General features: G+C 40.5%; 1 pseudogene; it reads left to right on the top strand.

The window, feature by feature from the left end:
- LOC107297319 overlaps positions 1–9,674 on the top strand; it is a 35,949-nt pseudogene that overhangs the window by 8,751 nt on the left and 17,524 nt on the right.

The raw sequence follows: 9,674 nt of genomic DNA, 5'->3' as shown, positions 1-9,674 counted from the left end.
TCCCTGCTTTTCCCCCCACCATCTGTAAAATTTGTTCCAAATTTGGTAAAAAACCGTTTCATCCTGATTTTTAAGTCTTCTAGTTAACCTATCTAATTCTGCGCAATGCATAATTTTATGAATTACGCTTTCCTTACTAGGTATCACCATAGCTTTCCAATTTTGAGCGAATATAATTCTTGCCGCTGTAACCACATGAATAAATAAAAACATATCCTCTTTGCTAACATTATTTTCAAGAATTCCTAATAACAGTGTCTCAGGTTTATATTGAATATTTTGTATACCCATTTCTGTTACCCACTCCCAAACCATACACCCAAAACTCTGTGCTTCCTTACCATAACCACCAAACATGAAAATAAGTGCCCCTTTCCTTTTTACATTTCCAACATAATGGCAAGTATCCTTTATACATTTTAGCTAATCTTGTTGGAGGGAGATGCCATCTATAAACCATCTTGTACGAATTTTCTTTAAAAGATGACGCCAGTGCAATTTTATTGTTTCGTATCCATACCTGCTGCCACTGATCCAAATTAATATTATGTCCTAGATCTATCGCCCATGTCACCATTGTTTCCTTAACCTGTTCTTCAAATAGCCTGTGCTCCAATAAATGTTTGTAAATATTCCTTATTTGTTTTTTTTCCAGACCAAGCAAAATTTTATCTAACTCCGTATCTTGACTATGTATACCCCATTCACATTTATCTTTCAGATATCTTGCCTGGATTTGGAGATAATACCACCACTCTAAATTTATTCCTTGTTGTTTTAACTCTTGTTTAGATTTTAAAAGACCCTCTTCTGTCAAAATATCTTTATATCTGATAACCTTATCTTTCCTAAGCACATTAGGGTCTATGACTGCCTCCAATGGCGACAACCAGGTCGGAATCTTGATGTAATATTGGGATTTGACAATGTTCCAACTTTTTATTAGACCTTGCCGGATCTTATGTTTTAAAAAATATTGATAGTTCCTATTTTGTCCCCTCCACATCTGAACATGCCATCCCTGCTGGAGGTCATACCCCTCTAGTTGAATACATCTTTGATTTTTTAGGGTTATCCAGTCTCTAATCCAAGATAGAGCCGCAGCCAGATAATATAGTTCCCAATCAGGGAAGCCTAAACCCCCCCCCTGTTAAGTCCGGAGAATAATGGCGCTTGAGACGAAGCATCTCCAACAAGTCTTTATTGTTTGCTTCCATTCTACGAACAACCAAGCAGAGGCACGCAGGCCTCTATTTATACCCTCTGATCCCCGGGCAAGTTCAACCAATCATGAGACGGGCTTTTCCCGCCTTGTGCATGCGCGCAAGGCTGGCGCCGCTCAGTCTGGTCCCGGGCAGCTTCTGCAAATGCCCGGGACTCTTGCAACGTCCCGAGCCTGCCTCCTGCAGGCTCGGGACACAACACCCCCCCTTTCCTTTGCATCCTGTAAGGCCTTTAATTTTATTCTGGCCTTCTTACTAGCCCATACAAAATCTAAAGTTATTTTATTTAATTCCTTTAAAAAGTTCTTATTTAGAAAAATTGGAATATTCTGGAATAAAAATATTAATTTGGGCAGGATATTCATTTTTACAGCAGCAATTCTCCCAAGTAATGAAAGGTGTAAATGTTTCCAACGTTCTAAATCCACTTTAATTTTTTGCATTAATTTAACATAATTATCCTCTTTAATTGATGAACAGCGCGCAGAAATGACAAGCCCCTAAATATTTAAATTTAGAGACCATTTCCTGCCTTCTTTCTCCCATTTTAAGGGTTTTCATCTCTAAAATGAAGCTGTAAAAAAAAAAAACTTGATTCCCCCTTTCCACCAATGGGGTTGCATCTTCCCCAAGAATAAAATGAAATTAGGCACAGGAGCCATCAGACACCCCAGCAACGCTCTACAATACAGCAAAATGCCAGCCTAAATGAGGGTATTTCCTCACTGCTGTCAGCAGTTGCACTCAGAGATTTCAACTGGAGAGGGATCCTGTCAATCAAGAGAGGCCACAAGGGACAGGGTTTTTTTCCTGTTGGATTGGCAGCAACATGTTTTAATATGTTTAGTGCTGAGGGAGGTTTCAAGCAGCTGTTGCACTCATTTTCATCTCTGTACCTCTTGGCATCTCTATCTGGTTCCTAATTGACTCCGCACTGAAGCTCCCTACTGTTTGTAGTCTCACAACGACAAGCTTTGGGAGAAGCACCCTGTCCTCAGGATTTCATTTGACAGCTTGCTATTCATTTTGGAACTCTACTGCTGCAAAGCGTGGCTTTAAAGGAGTTAACGCCACAAAGTACTGTATTGCTAGAAAGGCTGGGAAGCGAGGCGAAGGACAGAGGAACTTCCTCAACCGGATCACTCGTGGGAGGAGGGTGGCGGGCAGAGAGGCTCTCTGGCTCTTCCCAGGACCGAAGCATCAGCTGGCAGGTGAGTGGAGGGCAGGTCGGAGGAGAAGCCGGGAGCAAGTCGGGCTGTTTGGTTTCCTCCACAGCGAAGAAGCAGAGAAGCAACTAGAACAGGGGTAGGCAACCTCGGCTCTTTTATGACTCGTGGACTTCAACTCCCAGAATTCCTCAGTCAGCTATGCTGGCTCAGGAATTCTGGGAGTTGAAGTCCACGAGTCATAAAAGAGCCAAGGTTGCCTACCCCTGAACTAGAATATGCAATAACAGTTGGAAGAGATCTTTGAGGTCATCTGCTCGAGCAGGACACCTTATACATTTCAGGCAAATGGCTGTCCAGTCTCTCCTTGAAAGCCTCCAGTGATGGAGCACCCACAACCTCCGAAGGCGAAAGCTATTTTTTTCCGTTGGTTAATTGTTCTCACTGTCAGGAAATTTCTCCTTGTTTCTAGGTTGCTCCTGTCCTTGATTAGTTTCCATCCATTGTTTCTTGTTCTGCCTTCAGGTGCCTTGGAGAATAATTTGACCCCTCTTCTTTGTGGCAGCCCGTCAAATACTGGAACACTGTTTTCATGTCACCCCCTCGTCCTTCTATTCTGTGGACTAGACCTACCCAATTCCTGCAACCATCTTTGTATGTTTTAGCCTGAAGCCCCCAAACATGTTTGTTGCTCTTTCATTTCTTCTCTCTTAGTCCACATTAAGTCCAGTATAGGAACTTAAAAGAGCTGGGACTCTGCACGTGGCATTTCTATCATCTGACATGATAAAAATGCAAAGGACACTCCCAAAAAGATTTTTTACAGAAATGCAGAATGTTCTGCAAAATTAAATATCCAGCAACGTCTTCTGTTGATGTCTAGATAGCCCTTAACAAACAAATATTAGAATAGAATAGAGCTGGAAGGTACCTTGGTGGTCTTCTAGGCCAGCCCCCTGCTCAAGTAGGAGAACCTAAACCAGTGGTGGCAAACCTATGGCACGGGTGCCAGAGGCGGCACTCAGTGCCCTCTCTGTGGGCACACGCGCCGTCGCCCCAGTCCTAGGCCTTCAGCTGGGTTTTATAAACCCTTTTTGCTTTAGGCCTCAGCCACCATGTGCAAAAAAAAAAAAAAAAGGTTCAATCAGTCAATTTCAACTTCTCGCAGGGAAAAAAAAGATCTTGCAAAGTTGGAATTGATTGGTTGAACTTTTTAGTCCCACCCAGTCTGCCGTTATCACGGCAGCCACACCCACCCAATGGGCCACAACCACCCGGCACTCGACGATGCATAAGTGGGTTTTGGGTTGCAGTTTGGGCACCATCACTGACCTAAACCATCTCAGACAAGTGACTAGCCAGTCTTTTCTTTAAAATCTCCAGTGATGGAGTACCCACAATTTCTGGAGGCAAGTTGTTCCACTGATTAATTGGCCTCACTGTTAGGAAGTTTCTCCTTAATTCCAGGTTGCTTCTCTGTTTATTTTCCAACCATTGTTTCTTATCCTGCCTTCTGGCGCTTTGGAGAGTAATTTGACCCCTCTTCTTTGTGGCAGCCCCTCAAATACTGCAATATTGCTATCATGTCACCCCTATTTCTTCTTTTCTTTAGACTAGTCAAGCCAAAGTCCTGCAGCCGTTCTTCATATGTTTTAGTCTCTAGGGCTTTGATCATGTTAGTTGCTCCTCTCTGAATTTTTTCCAAAGGCTTAACATCTTCTTTGTAGTATGGTGACCAGAATTTGTTGCAGTATTCCAGGTGTGATCTTACTAGGGTTTTATAAAGCGATACTAATACTTCACGTGAACTTGATTCTGCCTCTGTTTATACAACCCAGGATTGTATTAGCTTTTTTGGCTGCTGCTGCACACTGCTGGCTCATATTCAAGTGATCATCCATTAAGACACCAAGGTCCCTGTTACAGTTACTGTTTTTGAGCCAGGTCTCGCCTAATCTGTTTTTGTATCTTTGATTTTTTCCTGCCTAAATGTAAAACTTTGCTTTTCTCCACATTAAAGTTCATTTTGGCGGCTGCTGCACATTGCTGGCTCATAGTCAAGTGATCATCCACTAGGACTTCAAGGTCCCTCTACTATTTATAACTTTATTTGCTTCTAGTTGTTTGCAGATCTGCTTCTTGATTATCTTTTCCAGGATCTTCCCAGGTATTGATGTTAGACTGATTAGTCTGTACTTTCCTGGGTCTGTTTTTTCCTTTCCTGAAGATGCCAACCACATCAGCCCTTTTCCAATCCTCAGGTACTTCCCCGATGCCCCAGGATTTTTGAAAAAAATGGTGCAATGGTTCCGAAATAACATCTGCCAGCTTCTTCAGAACTCTGGGATGTAATCTGTTGCTTCCCGGTGATTTATATTTGTCAAGGTCAGAAAGATGTTTTCTTACCATTTTCTTGCTTATTTTAATTTTTGTTTCTAATTTATCTTTTGCTGTAGTTTTTTTGGTATGTTGAGCTATAATTTCTTTTTGTGTGAAGACTGATGCAAAGAATGAGTTAAGCAGCTCTGCTTTCTCCCTACTGTCTTTTATTTCCTTGCACCTTCTCTCTTTAGTAGATCTACAATTTCCTTGATTTTTTCTTGTTATTAATATGTTGACAGAATCTTTTTTTATTATCCTTGATTTCTGTTGCAAACCTTTGTTCATTCTGAGCCTTTGCTTTCCTGACTTCGTCTTAGCATGTTTTGGCTGTCTGCTGATAATCAGCCTTAGTTATTTGTCCCTCTTTCCATTTTTTGTACTTGTCCTTTTTGTCATTCAGTTTGTCAAAGAGAGATCTTTGTGCAGCCACGGTGATTTCTTCTTGAATTTTTTTCTTTTTCAGTGGTATTGTGCCGGACTGGGCTTTTATGATCACATTTTTCAGAGTTTCCTATGCTTCTTGGGTTGTTTTCCCTTTTAGGATTTTCATCCATGGAATCTTTCCTAGGTTCTCTCTGAGTTTGTTAAAATCAGCTCTTTTGAATTTTAAGACACTGGTTGGATTATTTTTTATTGCCTGTGTTTGCATTATATTGAATGACGTGGTCACTTTCATCCAAGGTTCCGGTAACTTCAACTCCCTCTATCACTTCTTCTCTATTAGTAAGAATTAGGTCCAGTATAGCTGTCAACGCTGCAAATACTGTATATTCTTGCTTTCACAATATGCAGAACTGTCTGGTATTTCTGGGGTTAATATAGAGCAGAAGAGGGTGGGGGGGTAAAGTTAGGGAAAGAAAGAGGAAGGAAACCTTTGACCTTCACACTAATTGGATAATGTGATATATGAAGGCTAATTTAGGGAGGGAACATGCTGATAATTTAACTGCTCAGAGGAAGAGAACTTAGATCTTAGCATGAGCTCCGTTGTGCCTGTGCCGCCATTTTGAATCAATAAAAGACTTTTAGGGAAATCAATGCCTGGAAGTTCTTTGAAGTGTTTCATTAGCCGGAACCATAACAATAGCTTTACTTCTAGTTCCCTTCTCTACCTTTTTGATAACAAGGTTGCCATCTAGGTTGGTTAGGAATAGGTTTGATCTCCCACTCGCTGCAGAGTTGGTCTCCGAGCCGGGCTGCCTAGATTGGAGTATGGGTCTAGGCTATTCCTGAATATACTGTGACCCACCGGTTCGCTGCCTCCAACAGTCTCGCTTCTTGTCTGCTGTTCAGCTGTCGGTTCACTGCTCATCTGTGTCTTCAGGGTCACCTGAGTAGTGCAAATGTGTGTGGAGCCTTCTTGGAACTGTTGAAAGGACTGAGTTGTAGACTGGAGATAGATGATATCGGATCCCTCCCCCTCTGTTGAGAGAGAGCTGTTCAATTTTGACATAGATGGCCTCTTTGACCCGCTTTCAAACCCTTCTTTCAAATCTGGTTTTATTTTTAGTTGATTTTTTAGTTATAATCAAAGTTTGAGTTTGCATATCTGAGCTGCTTTCTCCTTTTTTTTCTGAAAGCTCTCATTTCGTCGCCAGCTGTAAGAAGGGTTTGATAAATTGCTTTCAACGTAGCAAGAATTTGTTCCTGATTTTCCTCCATAAGAAAAGTCTGTTCCTGGTCTTCTTCCATAATGATGAGTTAAATTAGAAGCTTTTACAGGTTTGTTTTTTTTCAGTAAATAGAAAGCACAGCTAAGTCTCTCACAGCTGGTGTTCAAGATTGCATGAATCTTATTTTCTGGGCTGTCAGCCAAGTCTCTTTTAGAGAATAATAAATTGCAGTTTCAGGTTTAGCCACAGGATGTCGCCCCACCATTTAAAGATTTCCTTTGAGTCTCAAAGTGATTTTAATCCTTTCAGTTTTTCTTCTGTTTTATGAGGAAAAACCCAGATCTTCAATAAAAATAGAAAGTAAAAAATAGATAATAGAAAATCTTTTAGTTTACAAATTTTAGGAAATAAAATTCCGATTGGGATCCAATTATTTTTTCAACATTTTAAACTCCCCTGGATAATCGTTCTCTGCTGTTTCTGGAGGGAGGGCTAAAATCCTCCTTCCCTCTCCTCAGGGGGGAAAGTACTTTAGCAGCTTACATAGGTAGAAAAATTTAAGAGAGGTAGATCTCACCCAGTCTCTTCCACGCTGCTTTAATGTTGCCAGATGGTAAGTGTGACTTCGGCTGTCCGCAGCCTAGTGACAGGCCATATTGCTATGGCCGGTCTTTCGTCCGCCAATTTGGTGGGAACGCCGGCTCTAATGGGAAGGGCTCCTACAAAGACAAAAACAAGTCAAACTATTTTCCAAAGCACCAAAAGAAACAATGGAAACTAACCAAGGAGAGAAGCAACCTAGAACTAAAGAGAAAATTTTTAACGGTTACAGCCATCAACCAATGGAATAGCATGCCTTCAGAGGTTTTGGATGCTCCATCAGTCGAGGCTTTCAAAAAGAGATTTGATGGCCACTTGTCTGAAATGATTTATTCTATGTTATATGTTGTATTGATGTTCAATAAAGAGGTTCTATCAAATAATTGCCGTACTAAGAATTTGTGATTGACCCAAGTCAAAAAGAGAATTTCATGGTTGAATGCAAATGTGAACTTGAATCTCAGTAATCTTGCAATGTGTCAAATGAATCATAACTAATGTAAGATGTTATTTTAGCATTGTGGGATGTTTGCTTTTTATCTTTAATATATGTGTTTTTCTTTTTCATTTTTCACATCTTCAGCAACCATTTTACCCTTGGAAAGCTCTGATTTGGGGGAAAGTTTCAGTCAGAACTCCAGCCTGATGATACACCAGACGATGCACACAAAAAAGAAATCATATGAGTGTTGTGATTGTGGGAAATTTTTCATTGCAAATTCCCACCTTGTGATGCATCAGAGAACACATACAGGAGAGAAACCCTTTGAATGTCCTGATTGTGGGAAACGTTTCAGTGAGAATTCTTACTTGGTGAAACACCAGAGGACTCACATAGGAAAGAAATCGTATGAGTGTCCGGTTTGTGGGGAAGGTTTCAGTCACAATTCCAACCTGATGAAACACCAGAGGACTCACACAGAAGAGAAATCATATCAATGTCCATATTGTGGGGAAAGTTTCATCACAAAATTCCAGCTCACGAGTCACCAGAAGACTCACACAGGAGACAAACCCTTTGAATGCTCTGATTGTGGGAAACGTTTTACTTACAATTCAAACCTGGTGATACACCAGAGGATTCACACAGGAGAGAAACCCTTTGAATGTCCTGATTGTGAAAAATGTTACAGTCAAAGTTGCAACTTGGTAATACACCAGAGGACTCACACCGGAGAGAAACCCTTTGAATGTCCTGATTGTGGTAAACGTTTCAGTGTCAGTTCCCACCTCGTCAGACATCAGAGGACTCATAAAGGAGAGAAACTCTTTGAATGTTCTGATTGTGCGAAAAGTTTCATTAGAAAATCGCATCTCATGAGTCACCAGAGAACACACACAGGAGACAAACCATTTGAATGTCCTGATTGTGGAAAAAAATTCAGTCACAGTTCCAACCTCGTGATACACCAGAGGACTCACACAGGAGACAAACCATTTGAATGTCCTGATTGTGGAAAAAAATTCAGTCACAGTTCCAACCTGGTGAAACACCAGAGGACTCACACAGGAGAGAAATCATATGAGTGTCTGGTTTGTGGGAAACGTTTCAGTCACAATTCCAATCTAGTGAAACACCAGAGGACTCACACAGGAGAGAAATCATATCAGTGTCCATATTGTGGGGAAAGTTTCATTACAAAATTGCAGCTCATGAGTCACCAGAAGACTCACACAGGAGACAAACCCTTTGAATGCTTTGATTGTGGGAAATGCTTTAGTTACAATTACCAGCTGGTGATACACCAGAGGACTCACACAAGAGAGAAACCCTTTGAATGTCCTGATTGTGGAAAAAGTTTCATTAAAAATTACCACCTCATGATACACCAGAGGACTCACACAGGAGAGAGACCCTTTAAATGTCCTGATTGTGGGAAAAGTTTCATTAAAAATTACCACCTCATGATACACCAGAGGACTCACACAGGAGAGAGACCCTTTAAATGTCCTGATTGTGGGAAAAGTTTCAGTCAGAATTCCAATATGGTGGTACACCAGAGGACTCATACAGAAGATAAAAAGGGTTTCTGATTGTGGGAAACATTTCTGTTTCAATTCAAATCTGGTGAAACACCAGAGGACTCAAATGGAGGAGATCTTTCAAATGTCCAGTCTGTGGATGGTACTTTAGGCGCAAATCACTCTTTATCGCCTACAAGAAAATCCACATGAGGCAAAAGTTGATGAGTGTAGAGAAGGCTTGAATTTTGTTCCTGATCTCCCTTTGAGAGTGTAGGTGAGAAACTGACTCTTTGAATTGTGGCCTGATTCTTTTTATTCAACACATCTCAGATTTAGACCAGTAGGTGGAGAGAGAAAAGTGGAAACTTTTACTTTGATAAATGCTAACTACCTGTTTCTTGTAATCAGCAGAAATTACTGAATATTTTCTTTTGCAGAAGTGGGTAGGGTTGCCAGGTCTGCTTCCAAAAAATAGCGGACAAGCGGGGGGGGGGGGGTTTAAGTAGTAAAAAAAGTAAAAAAAAAATTACAATTAAATTATATATTTTCTTACAAACATTTTAACACGTATTAAAATAATCACTTCAAAACTTTACTTAAAATTCAAAACATCAAATATATTATAATAATATGTAAAATATTAAATTACATTTTACTTTGCTGTCGTGTGTATTTTTTATTTGACTGCGCAGCTTTGATCAATTCTTTGTGTTTAAGGAATAATT

Source organism: Protobothrops mucrosquamatus, unplaced genomic scaffold (assembly GCF_001527695.2).
Source record: "Protobothrops mucrosquamatus isolate PMUCROS unplaced genomic scaffold, P.Mucros_1.0 scaffold3233, whole genome shotgun sequence".
Lineage (NCBI taxonomy): Eukaryota > Metazoa > Chordata > Lepidosauria > Squamata > Viperidae > Protobothrops > Protobothrops mucrosquamatus.
This window is presented reverse-complemented; position numbering and strand designations above follow the sequence as displayed.